Here is a 16,249-nt window from a genome sequence, read left to right on the forward strand (position 1 = left end):
TATGAACATGCAAGAGGAAGTATGTGTATTTGCTTGAATTGTGTGGCATGTGTGAGGTAGAGTCTGTGTAGGTGAGATGTTATGTGGGTGAGAGATTGTGTGAGCAGGAGTGTGGGGAGGTGCTGAATAATTGATCAGTTTGTATGACGTGCATAGATATTCAGTGGGCATGTTCAGACTAGGATTGTTCGACAAGTGTCAGATAGTAATATCCTGTAGAAATGGTGATATAGACCCCTAAAAATATGAAGTTATACTTGAGATTTTGAATCGGATGACAAATAAAAAATCCTGGTTATAATTGATCCCATAAAAATTTCATTATTTTACAGATGGGCACACATATGAAAGAAGCACACTGACTTCATTCTTTATAATAATTCTTCTGGGATGTATATGGTGAGGAATGTAATGTGCTATTGTCATCTCCCAGGCATTAACAAATACCATGTTGATGCCTGTGAACATCTTCCTCATCACTGAATCAAACTGATAAGCGTACCAGTCACTGGCAGAGCTAATGATCTGTGGGGGCTGTTCCCGGACATCGGCTGTCTTTATTACAACCAGTGTATCCGGACCCCTGTCAAGTAACTGTAGAATTGATCTCCTGATATTCTGTATTCTCCGAATATAGACTTCAGCAGGAAAAGGGGTGAAATGGGCCGTTAGGGTAATGGCTATAACTGTGTTTTCTCCTCCTCTAATTTCATCCAGTACATTTGAAACGTAACGCAGGTGTCTTGGAAAGGTGCAGAATTGGATGGGAAGACCATGAGTGGAAGTAAGGCCATTCGGCCCATCGAGTCCACTCCGCCATTCAATCATGGCTGATAGGCATTTCAACCCCACTTACCCGCATTCTCCCCGTAGCCCTTAATTCCTCGAGACAACAAGAATCTATCAATCTCTGCCTTGAAGACATTTAGCGTCCCAGCCTCCACTGCACTCTGCGGCAATGAATTCCACAGGCCCACCACTCTCTGAAGAAATGTCTCCGCATTTCTGTTCTGAATTGACCCCCTCTAATTCTAAGGCAGTGTCCACGGGTCCTAGTCTCCTCACCTAACGGAAACAATTTCCTAGCGTCCACCCTTTCCAAGCCATATATTATCTTGTACGTCTCTATTAAGTCTCCCTGTAATCTTCTGAACTCTAATGAATACAATCCCAGGATCCTCAGCCGTTCCTCAAATGTTAGACCTACCATTCCAGGGATCATCCATGTGAATCTCCGCTGGACACATTCCAGTGCCAGTATGTCCTTCCTGAGGTGTGGGGACCAAACCTGGACGCAGTACTCCAAATAGGGTCTAACCAGAGCTTTATAAAGTCTCAGTAGCACAACAGTGCTTTTATATTCCAACCCTCTTGAGATAAGTAACAACATTGCATTCGCTTTCTTAATCACGGACTCAACCTGCATGTTGACCTTTAGAGAATCCTCGACTAGCACTCTCAGATCCCTTTGTGCTTTGGCTTTACAAATTTTCTCACCGTTTAGAAAGTAGTCTGTGCTATTATTCTTTTTGCCAAAGTGCAAGACCTCGCATTTGTTCACGTTGAATTCCTTCAGCCATTTCCTGGATCACTCTCCCAAACTGTCTAGATCCTTCTGCAGCCTCCCCACTTCCTCAGTACTACCTGCCTGTCCACCTAACTTCGTATCATCTGCAAACTTTGCTAGAATGCCCCCAGTCCCTTCATCCAGATCATTGATATATAATGTGAACAGCTGTGGCCCCAACACTGAACCCTGCAGGACACCACTCGTCACCAGCTGCCATTCTGAAAAAGAACCTTTTATCCCAACTCTCTGCCTTCTGTCAGACAGCCAATCCTCAATCCATCCCAGTAGCTCACCTCAAACACCATAGGGCCTCATCTTGCTCAGTAGCCTCCCGTGTGGCACCTTATCAAAGTCCTTTTGGAAGTCTAGATAGACCACATCCACTGGGTTTCCCTGGTCTAACCTACTTGTCACCTCTTCAAAGAATACCAACAGGTTTGTCAGGCATGACCTCCCCTTACTAAATCCATGTTGACTTGTTCTAATCAGACTCTGCTCTTCTAAGAATTTAGAAACCTCATCCTTAATGATGGATTCTAGAATTTTACCAACAACCGAGGTTAGGCTAATTGGCCTATAATTTTCCATCTACTGTCTTGAACAATGGGGTTACAACAGCGATCTTCCAATCATCCGGGACTTTCCCTGACTCTTGAAAGATCTCAACCAATGCCTCCACTATTTCCTCAGCCACCTCTCTCAGAACTCTAGGATGTATCCCATCGGGGCCGGGAGATTTATCAATTTTAAGACTGTTTAGCTTTTCTAGCACTATCTCTTTTGTACTGGCAACCATACTCAACTCAGCCCCCTGATTCCCTTTAATTGTTGGGATATTACTCATGTCTTCCACTGTGAAAACTGACGCAAAGTACTTGTTAAGTTCTCCTGCTATTTCCTTATCTCCCATCACTAGGCTTCCAGCATCAGTTTGAAGTGGCCCAATGTCTACTTTTGTCTGTCGTTTGTTTCTTATGTATTGAAAGAAACTTCTACTCACATTTCTAATATTACTGGCTAGCCTACCTTCATATTTGATCCTCTCCTTTCTTATTACTGTCTTTGTTATCCTCTGTTTGTTTTTGTAGCCTTCCCAATCTTCTGATTTCCCACTGCTCTTGGCCACTTTATAGGATCTCTCTTTTTCTTTAATACATTTCCTGACTTCCTTTGTCAGCCATGGCTGTCTAATCCCTCTGGATAATCTTTCTTTTCTTAGGGATGAACCTCTGTACAGTGTCCTCAATTATACCCACAAACTCCTGCCATTTTTGCTCTACGGTCTTCCCCGCGAGCCTCTGCTTCCAGTCTATTTTTGTCAGTTCCTCTCTCACGCCATCATAATTACCTTTATTTAACTGTAACACCATTACATCCAATTTTGCCTTCTCTCTTTCAAACTCCAGACTGAACTCTGCCATATTATGATTGCTGCTTCCTAAGGGTTCCCTTACTTTAAGATCTTTTATCAATTCTACCACAATGTTGATCTCCATGTTCACTGCAAAATGAGGACCAATCTTGATAGGATTACCAAGATCCAATGTTTTCAGACCTAAAACACAAAACAGAATTGATGTTCTAAGCCACAATGTTGCTGATGCTCATGGTTTTTGGAAGTGGAGGACTCTCAGTTGCAGACAGCAGATCTCAAAATTTGTCTGCACATTTTCCAGACTGCTATTCTAATGAATGATTGCTGACATGAAGTGTGCACTGGTATCATGCAGCAAACACAGGGGAGCTGAGAAATGAGTCTATACCTCCTGTAGTTCTTTGTGAAGGTGATCAAACAGGTGGATGAGGCCAAAGCCATTGATGTGGTGTTTATGGATTTCAGAACAGCATTTGATAAGGTTCTCCACGGTAGGCTGTTGCAGAAAATGAAGGTATGGGATTGACGGTGATTTAGCAGTTTGGATCAGAAACTGGCTTGCTGGAAGAAGACAGGGTGGTGTTGGTTGGGAAATGTTCATCCTGGAGTTCAATTACTAGTGGTGTTCCGCAAGGATCTGTTTTGGGGCCACTACTGTTTGTCATTTTTATAAGTGACCTAGATGAGGGTGTAGAAGGATGGGTTAGTAAATTTGTGGATGAAAATAATGTCTGTGGTGTTGTGTACCGTGTGGAAGGATGTTGAAGGCTACACTGGGACATAGATAAGCTGCAGAGCTGAGCTGAGAGGTGGCAAGTGGAGTTTAATGTGGAAAAGTGGGAGGTGATTAACTTTGGAAAGAGTAACAGGAATAAAGAGTACTAGGTTAATGGTAAGATTCTTGGTAGTGTGGATGAGCAAAGAGATCTCACTGTCCATGTACATAAATTGCCACCCAGGTTGATAGGGTTGTTAAGGAGGCATATGATGCATTAGCTTTTCTTGGTGGAGGGATTGAGTTTCAAGACCATGAGGTCATGTTGTAGCTCTACAAACTCTGGTGAGACCACACTTGGAGTATGTGTACAGTTCTGGTCACCACATTATAGGAAAGATGTGGAAGCATTGGAAGCAGAGGCAATTTACCAGGATGTTGCTGGTATGGAGGGACGGTCTTATGAGGAAAGGCTGAGGGACTTGAGGCTGTTTTCGTTGGAAGAAGGTTGAGAGGTGACTTAATTGAGACAGATAAGATAATCAGAGCATGAGATAGGATGGACATGAAAAGCTTTTTTCCTCAGATCGTGAATGCTAGCATGAGGAGACATCACTTTAAATTGAGGGGTGATAGATATAGGACAGATGTCAGAGATAGGTTCTTTACTCAGAGTTGTAAGGGTGTGGAATACCCTGCCTGCAACAGTAGTAAACTTGCCAACTTTAAGGGCATTTAACATGGTCATTGGATAAATATATGAATGATAATGGAATAGTGCAGGCTAGATGGGCTTCAAATTGGTTTCACAGATCGGTGCAACAGAGGGTCAAAGGGTCTATACTGCACTACAATGTTTTATGTGTTCCATTTTCTATGTATCTTAGTTTGCTTTCAGCTATTGTATGACAATTTATGTTTTCTCCCCTTTAAACTCATGAGCCATTCTCCATTGAAGAGACAGACTGCTGACCTGTTCCCAGTGTTCTGCTGACTTTACAGTAACAAGTTAACACAGTGTGAGTTTTTTTCATCTTCCCTATAAAGTAATTCTGAGGGAGTGAATAGAAATTTCAAATTAACTTTGTGGGGTCACAGAGTTTAGAATATCCTGGAGGACATCACTGTTGATTGAATGCCACCCGATAGAACTTATACAGAGTCAACTCAGTAAATTAATACATTACTGATTGCCCAGCAGGAATTTCTACCTATTCTGGGCTAACATGTTGGACAAAAAAACCCCAAAATTTCTGTAAGTATCACTCTGCAGTTCCATCACAACATAATTCTTTTCTTAAGAGTCAGATCAGACTCAAAATGTTAACCCTATTTCTCTGCACAGGTTCTGACATACTTGCTGGCTTTCTTGAACAGTTTGTGTTTGCAGCAAAATGATTAACAAAGATTGGTTCAGATATTGACACATGATCCAGTCAGTGAGAGGACAGTAATGGACGAGGAATGGAGATAATGGCCTGAGAGCTGCAGCAACACACACAAATGATAGAAATTAGTTACTTGAGTGAGGAGGGGAAGCATTTCACAAGGTGAGAAAGAGCAGGAGTCAAGGTTAAGGTTATATTACTGTCAGGATTACTCCACAGCAATCTGATTTATTCTGAGATGGGAAATGCTACAAAACACAGTAAAAACAGCCATACCTTGGGGAATGTTACTGGGAGGGAGTTTGGATCCAGGGGCTGGAAACTTGGGATAAAGTCATAAATGAAGCCATGAGGAGGCTGCCTCAGAGTTACTGAACTGTAAAGCTGTTTACTCCATTACCATCAAGAAAGGAACAAACAATAACTTTTATCTGAATAGGTCATTGGAATTTTAATTAATTTGGCAACAATCAGGGATTCATTATTTTTTGTGTCTCAATCATTAGAATTATTTGCAACTGTTTGTGATGTTTCCCTGAGATTCACCACCACCTGGTGGAGTCCTGATGCATTGAACTTGGAGGTTTTCCATGATCTAATGTCAGGGCTCACCCAGCCACCGGATATGAAAGCAAAGGGGCTTGTAAAATTAAGTTGGTGACCTTCCCACCATCTTTCACTCCAGCTCCAACCTGTCTCCCATATTCAATGAGAAGTTACGGTTACCATAGTCTTACAACACCATAGGGCTACTCCCTCATTACAGAGGGATGACTGGTCATGGTTTCACCTGAGGGTCACCATGCCTTAGGCAAGGGGTAACTTTGAGGCAGAGTCCTTCATGGTAAACTCAGCTCTTGCAGGGATTAAACCTACACTTTGACACCACTCTGCATTGTAACCCACTAGTCCAGCTGACTGAGCTAACCAACTCCCTATTTCCCACAGTGAGATTGAATGGGACAGCATCACACAGTCTGCTCGTGTTTAGTCCTAATGAGATCCTTAATGGACCATGAATCTGAACCCTACTCAAGTCCACCCATTAGGTCTGTAGCTGCACCTCAGGTTCCAAGACCCTGGCCTCTTGTTATTGGAGATGGCACTAAAACCTGTATTTAGAGACAAAAAAAACTGCAGATGCTGGAATCCAAAGTAGACAGGCAGGAAGCTGGAAGAACACAGCAAGCCAGGTACCATGTGTGCTGTGTTCTTCCAACCTCGTGCCTGTCTATTTTATATTTAATGTTGCATATATCAGTACACCTTTACAAGACTGGTTAATGATATCATCAGTGATATCATTATAGAAGTGACTTGAAAGTATAAAGATTTTATACCCCATCTGACCCCAAGTGTCATTTGAAACATTGAAGGCTACTGAAGCAAGCTGCTCAGTTGCAATCAAATGGCTTACTGTTAGTCCAGACATTTACATAGTTCAAAAAACAATGTGTGTGTATAATTGAGAGCTGCAATAATATCGAATTCTTCAATATCATAATATTCACACTCAGTTTCTTATGTTGCAAAGTGTTACTATAAATCAGATGTAATTCTGCTTCCAGCAAAGTATTCTATCATGGTTAGCAATGGTGGCAATCTGTGAAAAATACCCCAATGATTTTTGTGGTTATTTCAGAAACTGATTGAAGACCAACTAGACTACAGTTCTTATTGGAGGTGGCTTGAAGTCTGAAATGGTACAAGCAGAATGTTCTTCCATTGCAAACAAATGGATTAAGAATATTCCAAACCATCAGGTGTTTGTTGAAGTAATAATTGCATCTAACAGATAACTAAAATGTTTGCTGAATCTTTCAATACCATAGCCCCTATGCTTAATTTCTTATCATACAAGCGATAACAAGTATTGTCACACCAGATAAAGAATCTCTGGAGGAAAAGCTCATATCCTGGGGCACCGTTTGCTTAAAAAAAGGTTTAAGATCTCAGTGGTAAATATTTGGAAATCTAACTGAAGATCAACTAGAAGCAGCCTTGAACATAAAGGATCCAGACAATAAGTCAGCAGCATCAGCCTCTTGAACTTCCAACAGTCTTACAGAACTCTTTCCAGACACTGACCAATCATAAGACAGAATGAATTTCTTTCTGAATAATACCTTTCAAGCTAGAAGCCCTGTCTTTGTGTTTGTGTTTGTGAAAAAAAAACCCAAATGCCTTCAGTTCTCATGTTCATAAAGAAAGTCAAATGTTCCTTACAGAATTGATTGAGTTTTGAAAACTCAATACTGCTTATAAAACACTTCTCTACAGTAAGAATGTTTATTTCTGTGCAGACAAATTTCTTTCTTCAAATTAGTGTGAAATGAAAATGAAAGCCGGTGACATCATTACTCCTTATTTGGTACAAATGCTAGAGAGTCAGAAACATGTAAGTACAAACTCTTGTACTTGCGATGTTAAACTTAGAGCTGCAATTCCTGAAACGACACTCCTAAAGGAGACATGGCCAGTCGTGTGGCATCAGCAACAAAAATGAAAGGAAACAGGGGTGGAAAAGTAAACAGAGAATTTTAAAAAACCAGTAACAAGGAATAGCCTTACACTGAACAGCATTCAACTTCAATAAAATAAAAATGAATTTATACACTGAGTGATTGATAATCCCAGGAAGAGAAGTCTGAAAATTTTGCTTGGTAACAAACAGCTTTTCAGAAGGAACTGATCCAATGTTATACATGATCTGAAAGATCCAGAAAAAAATCTGGAATGTTCTTGAAAACCAGCACAAGGTAAGAACTAACATTAGGATCAATGGACTCTAAATCATTTTAAAAAGAGAAGAGTCTTTGTTTTTTAAGGGCAATAGAGGCAATCCAGGAAATTATGGGCCACTTTGGGGCTTTACATCTGTTGTCTAGCAATTATTGAAGAAGATTCTTAATGAGAGGACTTACTCGCATTTGGAAAGGAATGGACTCATTAGGAATAGTCGATATGGCTTTGTGCGGGGAACGTCTGGTTGCACAAATTCTCCCTGTATCTGTGTGGGTATTGAGTACTTTGAGGAAGTGATGAAGATGTTTGATGACGGTAGGTCTTGTCCAGAAGATTAAGTCACATGGGATCTGCAGTGAGTCAGCATGGTCATGGAAGACAGAGAATAGTTTGTTAAAATCCAGTTGACAAATTTCAAGTGTCATATATGCCTCTCATATAGTATCGATGTTACAGACAAGATGGTAGAGAGATAGACAGGTCAACAGACAGAGAGAGAGAGAGAGAGGCTAACAGATGGACAGGTGGACAGTTGCACATGAGGTGGGGTAGACAGATTTTCAAATTTTTACAAAACTAGAGGGACTAATGGACAGACACAATAATCACCTGACCTGGAATGGATTGAGTTAAATATTCAAACCACTGACGTATAGTGGAATCTCCAAACAGATAAACATTTTTTCGACGAAGACAGTCTGTCATTTTTGCAGGAGTGTCAAGGTGGTAAATATCGCAGGTCGATGACATCCACTGGTCCTTATAATAAAAACCAGATGGTGATACAATGGGCTGTCCCCGGACACGTTTTCCAAGACCCGGAGCTGAAAATGAAGGGAAAAAGACAAGAAAATTATGATGCACTATACTTTCAAATATCAATATATTTTCATCCAGTTAATCACAGATTCCATGATAACGGTGATCCCAGGAGGACCATCAGCTGTTGCTACCGGACGTACAAAAGCAGAGACAATACTACTCTGAGTAATAGTCTGAACAAGGCTGTGTCAGTGGGCAAATCTATCACTTGTTGTCACTGAACTGTCATGAGAAAGATGTCCCATTGTTAATCCTTGTTCTCTACTGAGATACTTGGCTCAGCTGGGTGATGGTGGAGCCACTACACAGGATACATTTGGAGAATGTAATCCTGTTCTATTCAATACAGCCTCCTGTATGTATGGTACTATATTAGACTGTTTAACTTCCTCCATAAAAGTAAAGAGCAAATAAAATGTGAAAGTAATACATTATTCCTGGTGGCTCAGTGGTTCGCACTGCTGCCCCACAGCACCAGGGACCCAGTTTTGATTCCACCCTTGGGTGACTATCTGCATGGAGTTTGCACATTCTCCCTGTGTCTGCATGGGTTTCTTCCCACAACCCAAAGATGTACAGATTAAGTGAATTGGCCATGCTAAATTGTCCATAACGTTCAGGGATGTGTAGGTTAGGTGCATTAGTCAGGGGTAAATGTAGAGTAATAGAGTAGGGGAATGGGTTTGCGTGGGATACTCTGAGGGTCAGTGTGGACTTGTTGGACTGAAGGGCCTGTTTCTACACCATAGGGATTCTAGTTCAAATTCTTTTCACTGGCAGTAGTGAGTACACCCTGGACATTGTCCCTGTTATCCTTGCCATAGAATATACAAAATATGAACTCTTTCTGGGATATCTGTGTTGTTTATGTATTCAGTCCATAACCCTGGAATACACACACTTCTGCACCGGTTTTGAGTAACCCAAGTGTCTTTACAGCCATAAGTATTTTCTGTATTCTTGATGCATGAAAGCACATTTGCATAGGAGGAGAACACCAGTGGATTCCAAAGATTCAATGCAATTTACTGCACTGCAATTACAAGCTATTTATTTTGCAGTTTTGCCCTGTTCCTGAGCTACAGATGGATAGTTGGCAGTAACTTTGATGGTGACCTGCTGATGTCCCATATTCGTGTTCTCCAAGTATAGATTACTTGAGGGGATTTTCATGATCAGTACTGACCGAAACGGATGGTAGGGGATCATTGGCCTGTTAGGAGAAATGTATTTTGAGGTGTATGGTAATCTTTCCACATTCAAGTGAACTCTTTTGTAAGTTCTTTCTGGCTAGACTAAAACATTAAAAGCATCCGCATGATTCATGACCTGAAGCTTAGCTTTTCCAGTTAAATGTCAATTTCATCAGGTCTCATGAAGGGCTACTGTCCATGAGGCCGAGCAAAGTTTCACGTGTTATTGTCCAATCTCAGTTCATTGTTGTTGTGGGGTTTTGCTGTAAGCTGACCCTCGGTCCCTCTGCTCAGGATATGCCTTGCATGATGCTCTGTGATTGCCTACCCTCACGTGGTGTTCCCCAAGCTCAGTCGGACAAGTGAGGGTGCCCACTACCATTGACATGCCCTATAGCTCCCATGCTCCTCTTGCTGCATTTTCTAATGACAAAGACCATTGGAGTGCATTTTTGATGTCCAGTGGGGCTTCAGCTGATTGGCATTCTCGCATGGATGTGTTTATGGCATGGATGTGGCACCATGCCATAAACAAACACATAGATCTAGATACCATCCATCAACCCCTCAGAAAATGAACAGGAAATGACATCACCACAAACACCAGGAACCCCATCCAGGACAAACCTATAAATAGAAAGCAGGAGACAACAGCTTCGCTTCACTTGGAGGTCGCCACTGATGATGTTACCTAGCCAGGTAATGAAACGTCTGGATATCAAACCTACAGCTCAGCGAGCAAACCTACACCCTAAACCTCAACCTGAGCTACAAACCTTCACAAACCTTGCATCTCATTCAGTGTTAGCCTGAAATCACACACCTCTGCTAATCGAATTCACCTCGTCAAAAATCCCAATATGGATTCCCCCAGTTCTCAAACTGCCAAATAAAATCTATAGCATCCCAGAATTACTGGTGGTTTGGGTCATAATATTCCTTAAGTAACTTGGTCAATTCTTGAAAGGTTTTAGTGTCTGGTGCCTCAGGGAAAGTTAAGTTCCTAATAAACCAAAATCGCTGTGGGTCCACAAGCAGTCAGAAGGATTACTCGTTGCTTTTCATCTGCCCCAATGTCATTTGTCCAGAAAAAAATATTGCATTTTTCCACATACTGGGCCTAGTCTTCAACAGTGGGATCGAATGAGTCCAGCTTTGCAAATAAAGGCATGTTGCCAGAAATGATTACCCCAAATCATGACGACTGTTGCGAGCAAATTTTCTTCAGGCACATACTGTGTTCCCTTGTCACCACTGAATTACCTGCATGGAAGCCAGGAATATGTCATCAAGCCATCCTTTATTTACATGTTCACGGAATCTATGCTGTGACTAGCCAGCTCATAGCCATTGCCTAGAATGAGGAGACTCCCTGAACTTGCTGTTTATCTTTGTCAGCCAGGGCTCCCTAATTGGGGTTCTTAACCAGGGCCAATCAAGAATCGCATAGTCAATGAGATTCACCTGGCTAATCACTACAATGTGCAACTCCAATCTGCTATGCTGGAATACTGACCCTCTGTCCAGTGGAAAATCTATTCGATTGAGTGTCTGTCTTCTCACTTCTGTAACTGGCAGACAATGAAGCCAGCTATTCTGTTCCTTCATCCTCTACCATGGAGCAATATCGTATTTGTGAAACTGCTGCATCACATGCAAGTTACGGATACATCTTGGTTGAAAAGGAATTCAGGCAATAAGGCACCATTTCTCCAGGTGGAAAGACATTAGCACTGCATCATCAATCTAAGTGACCAAAAAAGTGTTGGTCTTGCAAAAAATCTTTCTTTTTTTTAAGCTTGCATGGTTTATCACCTCTCTTTTCCACCTTGTTGTTTTTTCATTCAATTTGATGCTGTCCTCAACTTTCTTGATCTTGGGATAAAAAGGAATTTTTCAGGATGGGAATCTGTAAGTACTGGGGATCAGTGCTGGGGCCACAAATATTTCCAGTCTATCATAAGGATTTTGATGAGGGAAGTGAACACACAGTCAGTTTTGCAAATAACAAACATAGGAAGGCAACTGGTGAAAATAACACCAAAGTATTTGCAGAGAGATATAGATAAGTGAGTAGACACAAATATAATGTGAAAACTAACACGTGGCTTTACATTTTGGCAGGAAACAGAGAGGCTGAATATTATTTAACTGCAGGGATTTGGGGGTCTTCATGCACAAATCATAAAAGCTTGGGATGGGACCATTCGCCGCCACCGATTAGCCACTGCCTTTCACCGCCGAGGACGCTTCGCCACCGCCCATTGGCCGCTGAGGACGATTCACCACCACAAGTGTTTGTTTGTAACTCATTTTTATGTATAAACCAATAAAATGATATTTATTTCACCTCTTTTTATCAATATGTACTATGTTGTTGTATAAATAAAGGGGACTGAGAAGTATGATAGCACAGGCGGGAGGGAAAACAATCAGTACATGTATATATTTCCGGTGGTGAATAGTCTCCAGAGGTCAAAAGACCCAGTGGAGAAACGCTGGTGGCAAACCGGCAGTGGCTAATCGGCGGCGGCGAATGTGCCGTGGCGAATCGTCACCAACCCTAAAAAGCTAGCTTATAATTTCAGCAGGTGATAGAAAAGGCAGATGGAAAGTTGGCTATTATACCAAGGGGCAACGACATATAAAAGTCAAAGTATAAAAAGGTCTTGCATCAACTATTCAAAGCTTTCATTAGACCACACCTGGAATAGTGTAAACAGTTTTAATTTCCTTTTTAAAGGAAAGGTATAGTGGCATTGGAGGCAGTCTAGAAGAGGCTTATTAGGTTAGTCCAGGGTCTGGGGAAGAAATTGAGATGGTTGGGCCTTTTTTCATTGGAGTTGAGAAGAGTAAGAAATGACATTATTGAAACATACTTTGGAGATTTAGATTCTTTGGAGGTTTCACCACAGCAGACACAGAGAGGTTGTTACCCTGTGGACGTAGCCAGAAATGGAGGAGATATTCTCAGAGTTAGGGGCTGCACATTGAAGACAAAGATGATAACAGAGTGAGCTGAAAAATGTGTTGCTGGAAAAGCACAGGTCAGGCAGCATCCAAGGAGCAGGAGAATCGACATTTCGGGCATAAGCCCTTCTTCAGGAAATCTGCCTGACCTGCTGCACTTTTCCAGCAACACATTTTTCAGTTTTGATCTCCAGCATCTGCAGTCCTCACTTTCTCCCCATGATAACAGAGTGAACCTGTCAAATTATTTCCCACAGAAGGAGTCATTAATTATCGTAAAGGCTGTGACAAACAGAATTTTAATCAGTCAGGGAATCAAAGGTTATTAGGGCAAGGCAGGAAAGTGGAGGTTAGGATTATCAGATCAGTTATGATCTCATTGAATAGAACAGCAGACTCAATGGGCAGAATGGCCTACTTCTGCTCCTACATCGGATTAAATTAGCAGGTTTAATCTTCTGATTGTAGGTTATATTCTGCTGAGATTACTGTGTGATTGGCCAGAGTCAAAGACCTGGGAAGTTTGCCCTATACTTACCCTACACAGACTTTTTAAGAGCTTTTCACAGCTGATGTAAAACATACTGAAGTGTATAATGGTGTGTCATGCCAATAGCTGCAGCAATGCTTAACACCCTCTCCCTCACTAGACAGTGGTCAGCACTCCTTCCCAAGCCAGAGATGGTGTTAACTGCTCTGGCCCCTCTGAACACGACAGTGTTACAAAGGAACATGAAAACACAAGTAGGCCATTCAACCCCTTGAGCCCTTTCTACTCTTCAATGAGATCATGGCTGATCCGTAGCCTAATATGACATCTAATTTGCACATATCCCTTAATACTTTTGCATAACAAAACTTTATCTCAGATTTAAAATTAACTTCTGATCCTGCATTGATTGATGTTTATGGAAGAGAATTCCAAACAGCTGCCACCATTTGTGTATAGAAGTGCTTCCATACATCTCTCCTGAATGGTCTGCCCTAATCCTCACACTATGTCCCTTAGTTCTAGAATCCCCAGCCAGTGTACATAGGTTGGCTTGATCTATCCTGTTGTTTATCTTAATATCTTGAGGACTTCAATCAGACCACCACTTAATCTTCTAAATTCTAGAGCAAAAATGCCGAATTGTTGTACTTTTTCTCATAACTTAAGTACAGGTATCATAAGAACATAAGCACATCAGAAATAGGAGAAGGCCAGCTAGCCCAACGAGCCTGCTCTGCCATTCAACAAGATCATGGTCAATTTTTTTTTCCCATGGACTCAACTTCACTTACCCATCCAATCACCATAACCCCTAACCCCTTTACTGATCAAAAATCTGTTTTTGCCTGAAAATCAGTCAACGAGGTAGCCTCGACTGCTTTACTGGGCAGGGAATTCCATGAATTCACAACCCTTTGGATGAAGAAGTTCCACCTCAACTCAGTCCTAAATCTGCTTCCCCTTATTTTGAAGCTATGCCCCCTAGTTCTTGTTTAGCCCACAGTGGAAACAACCTCCCTGCTTCCACCTTATCTATTCTCTTCATAATTTTATGTTTCTTTCAGATGCCCCTCATTCTAAATTCCAATGAGTATAGTCTCAGTTGACTCAATCTCTCCTCATAAGCCAACCCTCTCAACTCCAGAATCAACCCAGTGAACCTCCTGTGTACCCTCTCAAGTGCCAATGCATCCTTCTCAAGTAAGGAGACCAAAACTATACACTCAAAGGTCTCTTCATTTAGCAACAATCTACAGATGTTTACTATGGGCAACACGGTGGCTTGGTAGTTAGCACTGCTGCCACACAGTGCCAGGGACCCAAGTTTGATTCCAGCCTCAGGCGACTGCCTGTGTGGAGCTTGCACGTTCTCCCAGTGACTGCGTGGGGTCCCTCCACATTCTCTGGTTTCCTCCCACAATCTAAAGATATGCAGGTTAATTGAACTGGTCATGCTAAATTGCCCATAGTGTTCAGGGATGTATGGGTTTGTTGCATTTGTCAGGGGTAAATGTAGGGGAATGAATGGGTGGGTTCCTCTTTAGAGAGTCTGTGTGAGTTTGTTGGACCAAGTGGCCTGTTTCCACAGTGTAGGCATTCTCTAAAATGTATAAGTCCTGCCCTGATTTGCTCTACCAAAATACAGCACCTCACATTTATCGAGATTAAATTCTATCTGCCACTCCTCAACCCATTTACTCATCTGATCAAGATCCTGTTGTACTTTGAGATAACCTTCCTGGCAGTCCAGTACACCAGTAATTTTGGTGTCATCTGCAAACTTACTAACTATTCCTCCTATATTCTTATCTAAATCATTTATGTAAAATGTACAAAAAGTAGTAGATCCAGTTATCAATCCTTGTGGCACACCATTGATCACAGTCCAAAAAGAAACCCTCCACTATCACCCTCTGTCTCCTAGTGATGATGTTCTGACTTTAAGAAGTTATTTTATCCTATTCCGTTTTGTGGAGAGGTTGGAAGACAGAGGCAAAGGTACCCAGCAGTTTACCAGAACCACTGGAGTAAACAACATGGGAGGCCTTTGGGTTTTTCTCAAACAGGCTGAATGGGTGTGGCCAACTCACACAGATCAGGATTTCTGGATTGTTATGTTTCGGTTTAAGCAGAGGCTATTGGGCTCTCAACACAGTTGGGAGCTTCAGTGAAGATCTCTTGGCTGCTACTCTCTCTGAATTTTCTCTTGATGTTTTTTTCCTCCTGGATGGGAGAACTGCAAGTGAGAATCTGTGTCAAAATTTTCTTTGTTTGCCAAGGGGTGTGTTTATGGGGTGTTACTATTCTGGAAAAGTTAATTAGTAATGGTTACTGCATCTATTATTCTACTAAGTTTTCCAATAGAGTTAAGTTATACTAGGTTCCTCTTTCTTTGGTTGTATTTTAACTACAGGGTTTAAATAAATTGTGTTTTGCTTAACATTGAGTAATTTGACCAGTCGCATTGCATCTGGGAAAGGCACTTTACATTTGCCTTTGAAAATAAGAAAAACGTAATGGCCCAGGCTATCTTCATGACATGTTTTGAGGGAGATCTGGTCTGGTCCATAACGCAAGGAGTGCAGATGCTGGTTTTGCCCAAAACATCGATTTTCCTGCTTCTCGGATGCTGCCTGACATGCTGTGCTTTTCCAGCACCACTCTGGTCCATAACACTTCTACCTTCGAGCCAATTTTGTATCGAAAAGCTCTCCCTGTATTCCACATGATCTAACTTTGCTAACCAGATTACCGTGCAGAACCTTGTCAAATACCTTACTGAATTCCAAACAGACAAGGTCCACCACTGTGGCTTCATCATTCTTCTTTGTCACTTCTTCAAAAAAAAACTGAATCAAGTTAGTGAGACCAATTTCCCACAGGCAAAGCCATATTGACTATCCGAAATCAGTCCTTGCCTTTCCAAATACATGTAAGTCCTGTCAGTCAGAATCCCTTCCAACAACTTACACACAACT

The 16,249-nt window shown here is 41.6% G+C and overlaps 1 pseudogene; it reads right to left on the reverse strand.

Annotated features, from left to right (window-relative positions):
- Positions 1 to 321: 321 nt before the first annotated feature.
- LOC140485918 (NXPE family member 3-like) overlaps positions 322 to 16,249 on the reverse strand; it is a 37,122-nt pseudogene continuing 21,194 nt past the window's right edge.

The sequence above is a fragment of the Chiloscyllium punctatum genome, chromosome 15, assembly GCF_047496795.1.
Source record: "Chiloscyllium punctatum isolate Juve2018m chromosome 15, sChiPun1.3, whole genome shotgun sequence".
Taxonomy (NCBI): domain Eukaryota; kingdom Metazoa; phylum Chordata; class Chondrichthyes; order Orectolobiformes; family Hemiscylliidae; genus Chiloscyllium; species Chiloscyllium punctatum.